This window comes from Kogia breviceps, chromosome 4 (assembly GCF_026419965.1).
Source record: "Kogia breviceps isolate mKogBre1 chromosome 4, mKogBre1 haplotype 1, whole genome shotgun sequence".
Lineage (NCBI taxonomy): Eukaryota > Metazoa > Chordata > Mammalia > Artiodactyla > Physeteridae > Kogia > Kogia breviceps.
The window spans coordinates 142,674,856-142,689,251 of NC_081313.1; the positions used below are offsets into that span (position 1 = coordinate 142,674,856).

Below are 14,396 nucleotides of genomic sequence, written 5' to 3' on the forward strand. Positions count from 1 at the left end.
ATTGATTTGCCTCCAGCCCCCAGAGCAATGCTATCCAATAGAACTTTCTGTGATGATGGAAATATTCTATACATGTGCAGTCTAAGGTGATAGCCACACGTGGCTCTTGAGCACTTGCAATGTGGCTGGTGCTACTGGGGAACTGAATTATTAATTTTATTAATTTCAACTAATTTATATTTAAATAGCCATGTACTGCTAATGGCTACTGTACTGGACAGCGCAGCCCAGAGCCTGTGAGCTCTCAGTGGGCAGAAAGTGGGTCTGACTTGTCCATTCCTAGGTCTTCAGTGGTCTATAATGTTGTGCAAGAATGACGAAACTCCAGAACCGGGAATGATGGAGAAAGGCCAGCTCATCCAGATGGTCCCCATCCATCTCCTCCTTAGGCATCTTTTCAGCAGATAATGAACTGAGACCTTACATTTGTAAAGTAGTCAATAGTTTACAAAGAATGTCTGTAAACTATCATTTTATTTTAATTACCATCGCAGGAGGCGGCCAAAGCAGGACTCATTATCCCCATTTTACAGTAGGGGATCACTGAGGCTCAGAATGGGGAAGTGAGCTTCAGGAGTTAGTGCAGAGCTGGGCTGCTCATCGGTGGGTAGGTCTCTAAGGCCCCACTCAACATCCCAATGAGATCAGGCACAGAGGGAAGGAACGGGCTTTTTCCTACCCTGTGGAGAAGAAACTAAGTGGAAACAGATGGGAGAGGAATGGGGAGGGGGGATGGGCAAGAAGATGTGCGCTGGGCGGCTGGTGATTTCAGCCAGGGCCCTGGGCGCTGGAATCCCCCCAACTTAGGTAAAGGAAGAGATCGAGGTCCTCGGGGAGAACTGACGCTGGGGCAGGGTGGGCCGGCCGGGTTGCCTCTGCCCCTGGGCCACTTCCCAGTCCAGCCACAGAATCATCAGGCTTCTGGGCGGGCTCTTACCCAGAGCCCCCTCCCTGCCCTGGAATTCACAGCAAGCGACAGCCCGTCTGGGAAGTGACAGGTGTGGAACTGACAAAGAAGGGCCCTGTGCTCTACCAGGGGGCGGGATGGGCCTCAGTCGGGTCTGCGGAGCTGCCTGCGGCTCCATCGTGGGGAATTCCCCTCCTGCCTAAAAGTCAGCCTGGCCCAGCTCTCCTTCCTGCAGAAGCACAGCGAGCCGAGGAGCCTTCTCGGGTGGCAGCCCCGCTGCACAGACCCCGTCCTCCCCCGCCCTTCCCCAGGTGAGTGACCCGGCCCGGCCCGGGGGCCGTGAGCCAGGACAGGGCAAGGGCTCACCGCACAAGACCTCCAGGGCCACCAGACCCTACTGGCTGAGTCACGAGCCAGCTGGCCCCCCTCTGCTTTCCTGCCAGCTGGGATCTGTGGCTGCCCTGGGCCAGCTCCGTCTCCCCATCAGGGCTCGGGCTCTGGGCCTCTACATCCTTGCCTGGCTTTGTTCTCCTCTTGCGTCTCTCCCTCTATTTCTTATTTCCTCTTCCTGCCCTCCTCTTCTTGCTCTGCCTTCTCAGCCAGTCTTTTTTCTCTCCAGTCGCTGCCAGTTTTTCCAAAGGGAAGGAAAAGAAAGGTCTATTTTTGTCTTATCCTTCTCCCAAGAAAAGGGGATAGGTAGGTTTGCAAGTATGAAGGCAGGTGCGTGTGTGTGCATGTGTGAGAACGTGTGTCTACATTTGTGAGCGTGTCATGTCTCCCGAGGTGCCTGTGTGTACGACTGTGTGAGCAAAAGCGTGTGAGCATGTCTATGTGTTTGTGTGTGAGTGTGTCCGTGGGCGTCTGGGTCTGGCTCATTACATGATTATGCGTCTGTGACTTTTTGAGGGTGAGTGTGTGGGCATGTGTTGGGCACTTCAGTGGTCTAAAGCTAGACAGGAAGAGACCAGGTGGGAGTCTGGCCCTGCCTCCCTTGGGAACATGGTGGAAGGCTGGGGCCTTCCTTAACACGGGGGAGAAAGGACGTCTGGAGGGCTCTCCCACCTGCTCTCCTCCAGGGTACGCTGGACCTTTCTGTGGTTGAGCCTTTAACACAGAGAGAGCCCGAGGTACTAGGAGTGGGTGATGGGCTGGCAGACAGTGGTGATGCGGCCTCCTCCTCGATCACAGTCAGTCCAGATTTTCCAAAGTTGGTCAGAGGCCCAGCCCAGGGAAGTCCCTGGCTAGGAGGGGCAAGGAGTGGAAGCCAAGTCACTGTCAGTGGCTTCTGGGCTGGAGAAGAATGGAGGGAGAAGTGGGAGGGGCCCTAGAAGGGGGAGCATGGGAGAGGACTTGGGGTGAGGCTGAACAGCACCACCGTCAGGGCTTCCCAGGATTAGGAAATGCTCTGGTTCCCATGGGTCTGCCTCCTTCAGGGGCTGGGCTGAGCCTGGCTGACCTCTTCCCACTTCCAGGATGATGACAAGGGGCAAGCTTGGATCCAAACCCAGATCCACTTGACATTCTGAGCTGGAGACAGGGAGGCCAGAGGGAGAGGAGCTGGCCTGGGGCTCCTAGGAACTGTGGGAGGGGCCTGGCTAGGCCACGTCTGCTACAGGCGGGAATTTCCCCCACTGTCATTTTGCCCTTTCCTCTCCTCCAGCGATGCCCTAGAAAGCCTAGAGTAAGAGGCAAGCCCAGGGACGCAGCGGAAACAGTTGAGATGAAAAAAGAGGAAAACAGGAAAGACCCTGGAGAAAAAGGGGAAATGCCTTCTAGGCCTGGTGTTTCCGAGAACACTGTGAAGTCTAGGGCAAGTTCCTCCACAGATCTGGGCCCTGAGGTCCTCACTGGACCTCACCAGTGAGGTCCTATAGGACCTCACTTATGATCACCCTATAGGGCTGATCATAAGTATCATCGTTGCCTCTCACTGATGCCAGGTTCTGTGATGTTTCATTCTTTCTACCCTGTGCATTGGGCACTGTCTTAACCTTCTTGTTATTGATGAGGAAACTGGAGGAGAGTCATCGCGAGGTGTAAGTGGCAGGACTGTGATCTAAGGCAGGGTTTATCAGACTCCAGAGTCCACCTCCTAACCCTTGCATGACATGCCTCTTGGAAGTGGGGCAAACTGTTAATATGAAACGGTTTAATTCACCTCAGAGTGCTGAATGAATGTGAAAAGTCATGGATTTCTTTTTTAAAAAAATAAATTTATTTTTATTTATTTATTTTTGGCTACGTTGGGTCTTCGTTGCTGTGTGCGGGCTTTCTCTAGTTGTGGCAAGTGGGGCTACTCCTTGTTGCAGTGTGCGGACTTCTCATTGCGGTGGCTTCTCTTGTTGCAGAGCAGGGGCTCTAGGCGCGCAGGCTTCAGTAGTTGTGGCGCACAGGCTTAGTTGCTCCACAGCATGTGGGATCTTCCTGGATCAGGGCCCGAACTCGTATCCCCTGCATTGGTAGGCAGGTTCTTAACCCCTGCGCCACCAGGGGAGCCCAAAAGTTATGGGTTTCTTAGCACTGTTGTATCCATCCTCTCATGCAGTTATTTGGGATGTAGGTAGAACTAAAAATGCTTTCTGGGGCTTAGGGTGGGAAGCAGAGACCATAGACTCTGCTCATTTATTTACTCTTTTTTTTCATTTATTTACTCTTTACCCCCAAATACGATTACCTAATACAATTTCAGCCAACACCATGTGCTTGACATGCATTTCTCATTTATCACTGAAATCTCCCTCTCATATACACACACACACCCAACACCAAAAAGCACCTAGAATCCATCGTAGGATTTTCCATTCCTGAGATTGCCTCTGGCTATGGAGATGTGGGACTGGATCTAAGGAAGGGACCCAGACCCAGGACTGCTCCTTTCTTAGTTCATTAGTTGCTCATCACCCCCTAGTGAAGGCCCAGACTCACTAATTCACCTATCAGAGTGAGGCACATGTTCATTAGTCTTAGGAGCTCTGTTTCCCATGACTGAGATGTGTGGAAATAGCATTGCTCTGGGAGCAGGAGACTTAAGTACTATCCCAAACTTGCTGTAAGACTTGTGACAAGTCCATGGCCCTCCCTGGCCCTCAGTGGCTTCATCCCTGTAAGAAAAAGGCTGGGTTTGATCCTTTCTAAGGACTGGCATTTTGAGTTCTGTGCCTTGCTAGCTGGCCAGACTCCATAGCATAATGCTCAAGAGCGTGAAGAGTTTAAGAACCGGGATTTTCATGTTCCAGTGATCTGTTGCTGCTGAAGACCCTGTGGAAGTCACCTAATGGCTCAGAGCCCTAGTTTCATCTGTGAAACGGGGGTGATAATGGTTCTGACCTCAGAGGCTGGTTGGGAGATATGTGAAAGTGCAGACCTAGCACACAGCAAATATGCCATAAATATTACCTTCTAATGTTTTTAATATGCAGCTTTCACTCCTTTTTAGGCCCTTGATCTAGAGCTAAATCACTTATAGGTTGAGGGTTTTTGGGTATGTTTTTCATATCCCTCAAATGTGGATTTAGGTGTGTGTTAACTTTGGAGCAGCCTTGGTGGAGGTGGTGGAAGGGGGTGGGGGAGTGGTAGAAAAGAGACTGGGAAACTGCCTGCCTTAAAACAAAACAAAACAAAACAAAACAAAACAAAACGAAACAACAAAACAACACACACGCCTTTTGATTCTCCTGCCAGGTGGGGCTTTGCACAGGTGCTTGTCCTCACTCTGGAAGAGCAAGAGGTTCCCAGCTGACTAAGTCACTCAGTTTTCAGTGTCAGGCCCAGCTTCCCAGCTTGGAATTTCCTTCCAGGGCTGGGGGAAGAAGGGGGTGCCAGGCTAGGGGGCCCATCTCCTACCCTGCCTAGCTCCCAGAGTCTAGGGTCCAGAGAGTTTGTGGATGGTGGGATGGAGCCTGGGGAGGTTGCATTCCTGGGTTTAACAGTGAAGTTCTACTCAATGCATGCAATCCACATCTACAAACCACTATCTTTTCTTGAATGCCTACTGTGTGCCAAGCTTTGGGCTTTACTTGCATTATCTCATTTATCCTCATGATCACCTAAGGGGTAGGTAATCATTATCTCCATTATTCAGAGAGGAACAAAGACGTAAAAGAGTCCACCCAGGAAGGCAGTGGTTGAGTGGTTAGAACCCCATTAGTTAGGTCCATAGCCTACGTTCATCAAGAGTGTTGAGTTTCTGTAAGAAAGTAAGAAAAATCAGGACACTGTAAAGACAACATGATGCAGTGGAAAGAGCACATATGACTGGGAGCCAAGGACCTGGGTTCCAACCCTGGTTTCATCACTCCATGTGCGTGGCCTTAAGTAAGTTCTTTACTACATTGAGGACTCAGTTTACCAGTCTGCCAAATAGGGGATTGTGATCAACGGTCCCATGGCCCCTAACATGGAATGTTTAGAACTCAAACAGACTGAAATGGATGGAAGAGGTGGATGTGGTCATGACTTCGAAGAGATGCATCTTCTCACATATTGCAATTGTTAAGAAAAATTATCCAAAAGGAGGGAATCAGGCAAAAAGATGACTGAGACCTTTTTGTGCCATACTAGAGCATTGTCCAACAAGCCCACCTCTAGGAGTCACCTGGCACTTTGGGGAATGAAACCATTTGCCTAATTCTCTAAGGTCAGACATTTACAAAAACAGCTGAAATAGTTTGGAAACAAAATGCAAACAGTTGGAGACTCTTCATTTTTTAAAGTAAATTTCAGTGTTCATGAGAAGGACTTTGGTTGGGATTAGGAAGAGTGCATTCCAGGAAAAGGCAAACTGGGAATTACAGACAAGAGCAGGAAGAAAACCGGACAGGGAGGGGGAAGTGCACAAATGGGTGAGGTGATGCCTGAGAGCTGCAGTATGAACCAGTCCAAGATCATAATCTCCCAGTAATTGGTGACACTCAGTGGTGCTTTGTTTGGTGTTCACATCCTTCTCTCCCTCCCTCTCTTCAAAATATGTGTACTTATTTTCCTAATTAAAATGAACTAGAGGGCTTCCCTGATGGCAGAGTGGTTGAGAGTCCGCCTGCCGATGCCGAGGACATGGGTTCGTGCCCCAGTATGGCAAGACCCCACATGCCGCAGAGCGGCTGGGCCCGTGAGCCATGGCCACTGAGCCTGCGCGTCCGGAGCCTGTGCTCCACAACGGGAGAGGCCACAACAGTGAGAGGCCCGCGTACCACAAACAACAATACAAAACAAAACTAGAACTAATATCGTTTTGAGACTTTGATAACCCCTTTGAAGTAACTAAAAGCATTCCAGGATGTCACAAAGCCTGAAAGGAGAGTTCTTGGATTAGGCATATAGCTGGGTAGGGTTGTTTTTTTTTTTTTTTTTGTGTGTGTGTGTGTGTGTGTGTGTGTGTGTGTGTGTTTTCACACAGTCACAGTTAATTTACAGAGCTCTCCTTTATGAGGATGAGGGCCTGTCAATGACTAAGTTTTCAATAGTTCCGGTGAAACGAATCTTTTGGAATAAGTTTTTCATAAAGCTATATTAACCCAATTTAAAGAGCTGTCCTATATTCCAAGGTTAGGACTTTCCACTTTTTGAAATTAAAATTTACCCTCTTTTAAATAAAATAGTGGGCTTAAAAAAACAAGTGTTCCCAACCTTAAAACAAGTTACTGCTCCTTCCTGGTCTGGGAAATCTCACAGCCTGTTTGCATGATCTGGCCCACATATAGGTAGACAGCGTAGAAAGTGGGCTACGGATTTGCTCACTTAGTTTTCAATCTTGGTTCAGCCACTTATTGAGGTCATCTAACCTCCATGCGCCTTTTACATTAATTTATTTATGATAAAAAAAAGGGGGGGGGGATAAAAACCATCTCACTAGGGTGGGTGACCGAATTAAATAAATAATGCATGCAAAGTGCTTACCAAGTTTGGAGCAGTAAGTACGCAAAAAATGTCAGCTGTGACAATAAGATTCTTTAAGGGTACTTTCACCTCAGAATTTCTGTGAGCTCTGTAAGAAGTCCAGGGGAGTCCTGGACCGAACTCTAGGACGCCGAACTCTAGCTCTGGCTCAGCTACAAATGCTTACATGCCTTGTGGCAAGTCCCCTCCCCGCGCTCCGGCCCCTGTGCCCCTCGGCGAAAGGAAAGGGTGGGTGGTCTCTTCGGCTCGTCTCTACTCTGAAATTCCGGCTTTCAAGGTGGCCCCAGCCTCATTACGGCGCCCGGAGTTTCCGCAGCAGGGAGGGCCGCGAGGGACTGCCCGGACCTGCAGAGGTTGCAGCCCAAAGCAGAGGGTACCCAGAGACCGGCCTGCTCCGGCGGCGGCTGTTTACCTCTCTGCGTCCCTCCCTGGTGGCTGCGGACCCGCCCACATAGCGCAGCGTGATTGGGCGAGCGGCCTGTCAATCGCTGGGGACTTTCCCAGGGGGTGGGGCGGCCCGGCCCCCAGCACTTCCTAGTCCCCGGCCCTGTTCCCTGTCGCTGGCCCTGTTCCCTTTCACCGACACGGGATCCTGTGCAGTGCTGCGGGGCCAGAGCCTGTCCCAGGCCTCTACCGCGTCCCTGGACTCGGGCTGGACGCGGAGAGTGGGGCGCTGTCTCTCAGGGTCCCCACCCTCAGGTAAGCCGGCCGGGCGGAGCGGGGATGGAAAGGAAGGGAGTCTGGGACTGGGCCGGTCCCAGCCTCGGTAGTCCACCGGGCGTGGCAGCGGGGAGGTCAGGCCCGGACTGGTGGCCTGGCCTTCTTGGCTCCTGGGCTCCGGCGCCCGAGGTCCCCGGGCGCAGGGCACCTCCAGGGGCGGCCGGGTCCGGCCGAGTGGGGAATCCCTGACCTGAGCTGAGGGTGGTGGGCGCGCGTGCGCACTGAGTGGACAAGCGTGTCTGGGAACTGCAGGCGGGCTGTGTGCTGGGTCTGCGGACCCGCGGGTTGGAGGGTGTGTGTGCAGGCGTGGGCCTGTTTATAGTGTGGGAGACCAGTTTTGGAAGCCGTGTGCACACATAATAACGAGGAAAATAACTCTTATTGGGCGCTTTCCAATTGCTGAACTAAGCTCTTTACATGTATTAAACTCGTTTAATTGTCACTTCCATCCTCAAAACGAGTATGATTATTATTATCCGCATTTTACCGGTTAGGAAACCGAAGCACTTGGAGATTGGGGTCATACAGTTAGAGAGTTGCAAAGTCAGGATTTGAACTCTGGCGTTTGACTCCAGACTCTGTGCTATACTGTTTCTGTTTTGCCCACTGTTGGAGACAACATCTGGGTGCATTTGCAGGGTAGCTGTAGTGAATTTTGGGGAGCGATTTGGGGTGTGGAGTTTCTACATATGCGTGAGTTTTCTTTTGTAGAATATTTGTCTGCAAGAGTGTGTGAAGTTGTGTGTACATGAAAGTGATTGTATTATATATTCATTAATTGTATGGGAATTTTGTGGGTGGGAATTTTGTGCAACTGAGTGAGACTTCGTGTTTTGGTTGGAGGGGGGGACTTTTGTGGATGATACAGAAGAATCAGCAACGTTTATCCCCACCCCCTTGCAGAATGACAGTGCAGAGAAATCTGTGGATTCCTAATGCATCATTTTTATTTCACAGCATTGTCAAAATAGAATTTAATCAGCTCTTACTCATTTTCCAAACAATGTGGTAGGGTAGAGGGGAATTCAGCACCTGATGAGAGATCCGGAAAGAGGACTCTCAGTTTTTTTTTTCATTCCTGACAATGGATATTGCATTAGGAGGCTGGAATATTTATTAGCACAAACTCATAGCAATCCTATGATGTATTAATATCACTCTTTTACAGCAGAGAGAACTGAGGCAGTGAAAAACCAATAACGGTAATAATAACAGCTTACATTTATCAGCACTTACTGTGTGCCAAGCACAGTGCTTTATGTTTAATATCTCATTTACTCTTTTCAGCAACCCTAGGAGAGAGTCACTAGTAGTAGCCTCAATTTTGAGGTGAGGAAACTGAACCCCCAAAAGGTTAAGACTTGCCCAAGACTAGTAAGCCTTGAACCCTGGGCCCTGTTTCCTTTCCAGTATCCTGGCTGTGTCCTGGGAAAATAATGTGATCAGGGCCTAACACTTCACTGAAGCACTTGATCTTGTCCCTCTGGAGGCTGCAGCCGTGAGTGTCCTGTGTTCCATACTTATGTGACCCTGTTTTCTCCCACCCATGTGTGTCTGTGGGTATAGCGTGGCACTCATGCTGAGGGTTGCTGCCTGCCCCTATTCCCACACCAGGGACTTTGGGGCCCCAGGAAGCCGTGGGGTTTGACTCATACCCTAACCCCCAGTGCTGCCTGAGACTTGGGCCCCGGATGTTCTGGGTTGGGTTGGCCGACCTGATTTGAACACCTCAGAATTGTAGGAGGTCGGCTGTCTGCCTCCCTCTCTGGGTACTACTGGGTACTATTTTATTATTGCACTCACTGTGATTTAACCACAGCAGCCTGCTTTTTTTCCCCTCGGACAGGCCAAGCTTATTCTTGCCTTGAGGCCTTTGTATGTACTGTTCCTTCTGCCTGGAATACCTTTCCCCAGCTCTTTTCATGGCTGGTTCTTCCTTATCTGTCAAGTCTCAGCTCAAATGTCACCTCCTCAGAGGGGCCTTCCCTGACCTTTCTATGCAAAGTAACCCCTTTTTTCACTTTCTGTCATATTACTATTATATATATTTTTTAATACATTCATCATGCCCTGAAATGATCTTGCTTATTTGCAATTGAGAAAGTATGTGTGTAGACACTGTGTGTGTCAGGCATACAGTAATTTTTACTGTTTGCTTGTTTGTTGTCTTCCTCTTTTCCTAGAATAGAAGGGTGAGAGCAGGGACCTCTTTAGTCTTCATGTGTGCGTTCCTGATACTAGATAGAGTGTCTGGGGTAAGGCTTTGCTGGATTTGTTCAGCAGATGAGTAGAATAGAAGAAACTAGAATAATGGTGCATTTCACAGATGAGAAAACTGATTCCTAGAGATGGAAAGGCACTTGTCCCAGAGAAGTAGTGGCAGAGTCAGGGTGAGAGCTGGAACTTGCTTCCCAAGGCATTTTTCTTTTCTTCTGATAGTCAGCAAACATTTCCTGACAGCCCTCTGGCCTGGTGCTGTGTGGCGTGGCATGGTACTCACGTGAATAAGGCACTGGCTCTGCCCTCCAGGAACTCATTATGCACTGGGCAGAAATGTGCTATGAGCGCTAGCTGGAAGGCATAGTGTGCCAGCAAGTGCCTGGCAGTAAGTCTGACTGAGGTGTGGAGCAATTTGGGGGTGTCAGATGGTCAGGGGGCTTCTGGAAGGAGGAGACTTCAAGGCCGGGCCCAAGCAAGATGATGAGGTGCAGAGCGGGGCCTGAGTCCCTTCTGCAATTTAGGGTAAGAGGATTTGGGCTACGGCTCTGCTGCACTGGAGGAGCTGACCAGCTGGGCTAGGAAAATCCCTATGGTCTTGACTACCAGGCAGAGACGTGTCAGTTTTCCCTTGTCAGCAGCACTGGGAAGTGATCAGAGCATTGGCAAACCCAAGCGTGCACCAGAATCCCCTGGGTGGCTTGTTAAACAGATTGCAGGGCTGCGCCCCCAAGGGTGTCTGATCCAGCTGGTGGCAGTGATGCTGATGCTGCCGGTCCAGCTGCCCTTTGAGAACCCGTGGTGTAATGTGCCTGATTTAGAGTTCAGCACACCTGGGTGCGTGCTGTGTCTGCCTCCTCTTCTATAAGATTATGTGACGTAAGTGCTACTTCCAGAGTGGTGTGAATTATTGAGGCAGTGTGTGTCAAGCACTCAGCACAGGGCTGGCGTGGGGTAAGTGATCAATCGCTGCTGGCTGCCGAACATCATTAAATCTTATCAATGATGCTGATCATGCGGCTGTTGAAGGGATTTCAGTAGGAGATGATGCAGATGGTCCGATTTTTCACGCTTTGGGATAACTTGCCTTTAATCCTCTGCCACCTCTGGACCATGCTGTGTCCTCTCTGGATGGGTCATCCTTTGTTTTGTCTCAGACGTCTTTCCATCCCTGTTTGGAATAGTGGCAGTAGACATGTGGGAGGGCCGCAGAGGACATCTGGCCCGAATTTCCTCAACAGCACCCGAGCAGGTGATCAGCCAGCCTCCGCTTGACCACCCTCAGTGCGGCGCGGTGTCAAGAGTGAACTGCCTTGTAGGCGGCCCCTTCCAGTGTTGTTACAGGTGGCTCCCCGTTGTGGGCCCACCTCCTTTCTTGTCCCTGTTTTTTCCCTCACTGCTTACCTGACCACTTGGAGGGAGGGAAGCGGAACGAGAGAGAGACAGAGACAGAGAGACAGAGAGAGACAGAGACAGAGAGAGAAGGCAGTAGGAGGTGTGGTGAAAAGAGCGCGCAGCTGGCCACCAGAAGACTGGGTTTGCTTCCCCTCTGTGTCACCGCCGTCCCTGCAGCCTTGGGCAGGTCCTCCTCCCTTTGCTGGCTTTGGTGTCCCAGCTGCAAAATGAAGGGATTGCCGTGGCAGGCGTCTTAGGGCGTTACTTCCAGAAAACTGTAGCCCAGTGACTGGGCCGCCCTCTCTGGCTCCAGTAGTTGCCGAGTTCTTCCCACGGGGCCAGGTCTTTCTGTGCCCACCCTTCTTGCTGCTCCCCCACCCCCGCCTGCCCCTCCTCTTCCTGTTCCTCTTTGGAGAGTGTCTGGAGCCCCCTGGAGAGTGGCCAGAAGGAAGGTGCAGGGAAGCAGGGAGAAGCGCCCCTCGTTCTGTGGGGAGCAAGGCTCCCTGGCCCGCAGAGACGGACCTGGGCAGCCTCCAGGGCCTGGCCTGGCTCCTTGCGGGAGGAAGTCCTTGATGTTTCCCCCCCACCCCCCCGTGACCGGCCCGGGACAGTCGCTCTTCCCATAGGAACGGATGACTGGGCTGAGGAGCACTGGGCTGAGGGGCGGCTGGCTCTTTGTCTGGGGGCTGTCCCCGGGCGGGGCTGAACTCTCCTCTCCCCAAGGAGCTCATCCCTAGGCTGTTGCCTGTGTCCTTGAGCACCTGAGGGGTGGAGAGACCCTGTGGCCCAGGCAGATGTGTGAGTATGTGTGCGTGTGCGTGTGTGTGTGTGTGTGTGTGTGTGTATCGGGGGGGAGGAGGCTGGGGGCTGGGGTGTCGTGTCACCAGGGAGTCATCTACTCAGAGGCCAGAGCTGGTGCTTTTAGGGCGGGCGTGGGGGTGTCCCATGAGTCAGGGGCCCTTGGTTTGGTCTCCACCCGCAGTGGAGGACAGCTGTACCGCTCTCAGCTGGCCAGCACACCCTGGTCCTGTGCCTTCTTCACGGCCAGCTTCATCTCAGTGGTCTGAGGGACCCCAGTTCCTGCCACACCCCGACTGCTGCCTCTGAGGTGCTGCCACCCCCCTCCCCAACCTCTGGGAAGAGGAGTGGGGGTCTGAGGACGGCAGCCCTGACTTCTAGAAAACACGAAGTCATCTTTCAGACACAGAGGGTAACATGCAGACACTTGGGTATCCACCCATCCAGCTTAAGAAAGAACGTATTTTCTGTTCATGTGAAATTTCTCCCTGATCATGTCCTTCCCCACCCCTCCAGAAGCGAACAAGTGTTCTGAATTTAGAGCTTATTCTTTTGTATTTCTCTACAGTTTTTTAATAAACATATACATCTGTAAACAATATTTAGTATTGTTTTAAAATGTTATTTAAATGCCATCACACTGCCTGTGTTCTTCTGCAACTTGCTTGTTTCGCTTAGTGTTATATCTGTGAGATACCTCGCTATTTGTGTCTCTAGCTTGCGCCTATTTGTTTTGCACAGCTGTATAGTATTAGCATTCCCTGGTGTGAAATGGCTTCGATGTCTTTATTCTTTTTCTTCTTCATTAGGTTGTTTCCAGCCTTTGCTATTAAAATAGGACATCTCCGGCTTTGATCTGGGTACTCTTGCCCCCGGAAGCTCTCTTCCTAACCACTGTGGCTCCTGTTGGGATAGTCTGCAGAGTGTTCTCTGGTTTCCAGCTGGTCCTCACAGCACTTCCATAGGGAGAAGAAACCAGGAAAGTGAGGACTGCTCAGGGTCACTTGGTGAGGGAGCAGACCCATTAAACCCTCTTTTCACCATATTTGGTATGAGGGGAATTCTCAGAAGTTGTCATCTTGCCCCTTGGAGGAGGGAGTTACAGGGCTGGAGAAAGCCTTTGATGGATAAACCAGCTTTGGGCATTTTGGGGTCAGGTAGACAGGAGGACAGTCGAGTCTCCCTTCTCTTTTGTCCCAAGGTTGGGCCTAGTGCTCTTTGTCCCTGTGGCTGATAGTGGATGTGCTCCTCCTAGGTTAAGAGAGTCACACCTGCCAGGAGGGAAGCTGGACTTCTCAGCGCAGAGTATTTGTACCTGTGGATCCCAGGAACTGTGAGGAGGCGAAAGAAAGCGGGCTGGGGTTGCTTGCGCTGCCTTCTCAGCCCTTCTTAGGGGGCTCTTGGCAGTGGGGGGGTACAGGCTGGGGACTGATGATCAGGTGGGGATGTTCTCCTTTGTCCCTTGGGAACCGTGCCACCTTGAGCCCAGCTCTGCACCTGTTTTGACTTGGCTTCCTCTCCAGCAAAACAGGTATAAGTCCCTGTGTGAGGGCTCACAGGCAACAGGTGGGAAGCTTCGCCCTTGTTTCCAGCACCAAAGTCCGGTGCTTTTCTTCCCGCCTTTGTCACCTCAAGCCCAGCCCTGACCTTCCTGAAGCCAGATCCTTTCTGGTGGCTTCCAGGTTGAAACTCTCCTTCACAGTTGCCAGGTCTCCATCTACCGCATTCCTTGACTAGAAAACTTGTCCCTGGACTTTCCCTCCTTATTTATGATTCAGTCTCTATAGCCTGTGTCTGTCCACGTGAAGCAGATTCATAATAAGGAGACTCTCATCCCTGCCCCCAGCCCTCCAGCCTCATTTGGTGCCAGAACAATAGCCCTTTCCTATTGTTCTGGCCCCGTCAAGCCACTTAAATTAAAAACAAACGAAAAAAAATTAAACTCTCCCTTTAAAAGTGTTACAAAATAATATGTATTCATTAGAGAAAAAAGTCCAAAAACTCAAGCAATACTGAAGGTATAATGTAAAAAATGAAAGTTGTATTCTTTTCTCCTCCTTCTCTCCTGCCTGTATTTAAAAATTAATTTAAAAACTAGAACAAGACTAGATTCCGTTGTAAAGAGTTAAAAAACTAGGTAAAATAAAAGTTTCTTTTGATTCCAGTCCCCTAGCCCAAGTCCTTCTCTAGATCTGTCTACTAGCAGCAGTTTGATGTGTATCTTTCCAGACCTTTTTCTATGCACATTTAAGATTTTATACATATATGTATACATACACACACACACACACACATATATGCACATGTAGTTGTGTGTTGTTTAATAAATAGTATCCTATTATACATATAAATCTGTACTTTGCTTTTTTCCTTAACAATTTTTTTCTTAGTAAATTTATTTATTTATTTTTGGCTGCGTTGGCTCTTTGTTGCTGTGCATGGGCTTTCTCTGGTTGTGGCGAGC

At 50.3% G+C, this 14,396-nt stretch overlaps 1 protein-coding gene and 1 long non-coding RNA gene across 18 annotated transcripts in view; one reads left to right on the forward strand and one right to left on the reverse strand.

Moving 5' to 3' along the window:
• The first annotated feature begins 965 nt into the window (after nucleotides 1-965).
• The window catches only part of TNIP1 (TNFAIP3 interacting protein 1), a 51,859-nt gene continuing 38,428 nt past the window's right edge, over nucleotides 966-14,396 (forward strand). For 3 of the 17 annotated variants that reach the window (XM_067032048.1, XM_067032046.1, XM_067032050.1), the window contains exon 1: nucleotides 7,338-7,501. The gene's annotated coding sequence lies outside the window, so the exon portion shown is untranslated. Of the gene's footprint in view, nucleotides 1,219-7,285; nucleotides 7,502-14,396 lie in introns of those variants that run through there. The other 14 variants (XM_059061515.2, XM_067032045.1, XM_067032041.1 and 11 more) reach the window with 11 other exon arrangements.
• On the reverse strand, nucleotides 3,100-7,380 carry LOC136794071 (uncharacterized). Its single transcript, XR_010840302.1, has 2 exons — nucleotides 6,969-7,380; nucleotides 3,100-3,358 (listed from the first exon to the last, which is right to left on the reverse strand). It is a non-coding gene; the product is annotated as an uncharacterized lncRNA (long non-coding RNA).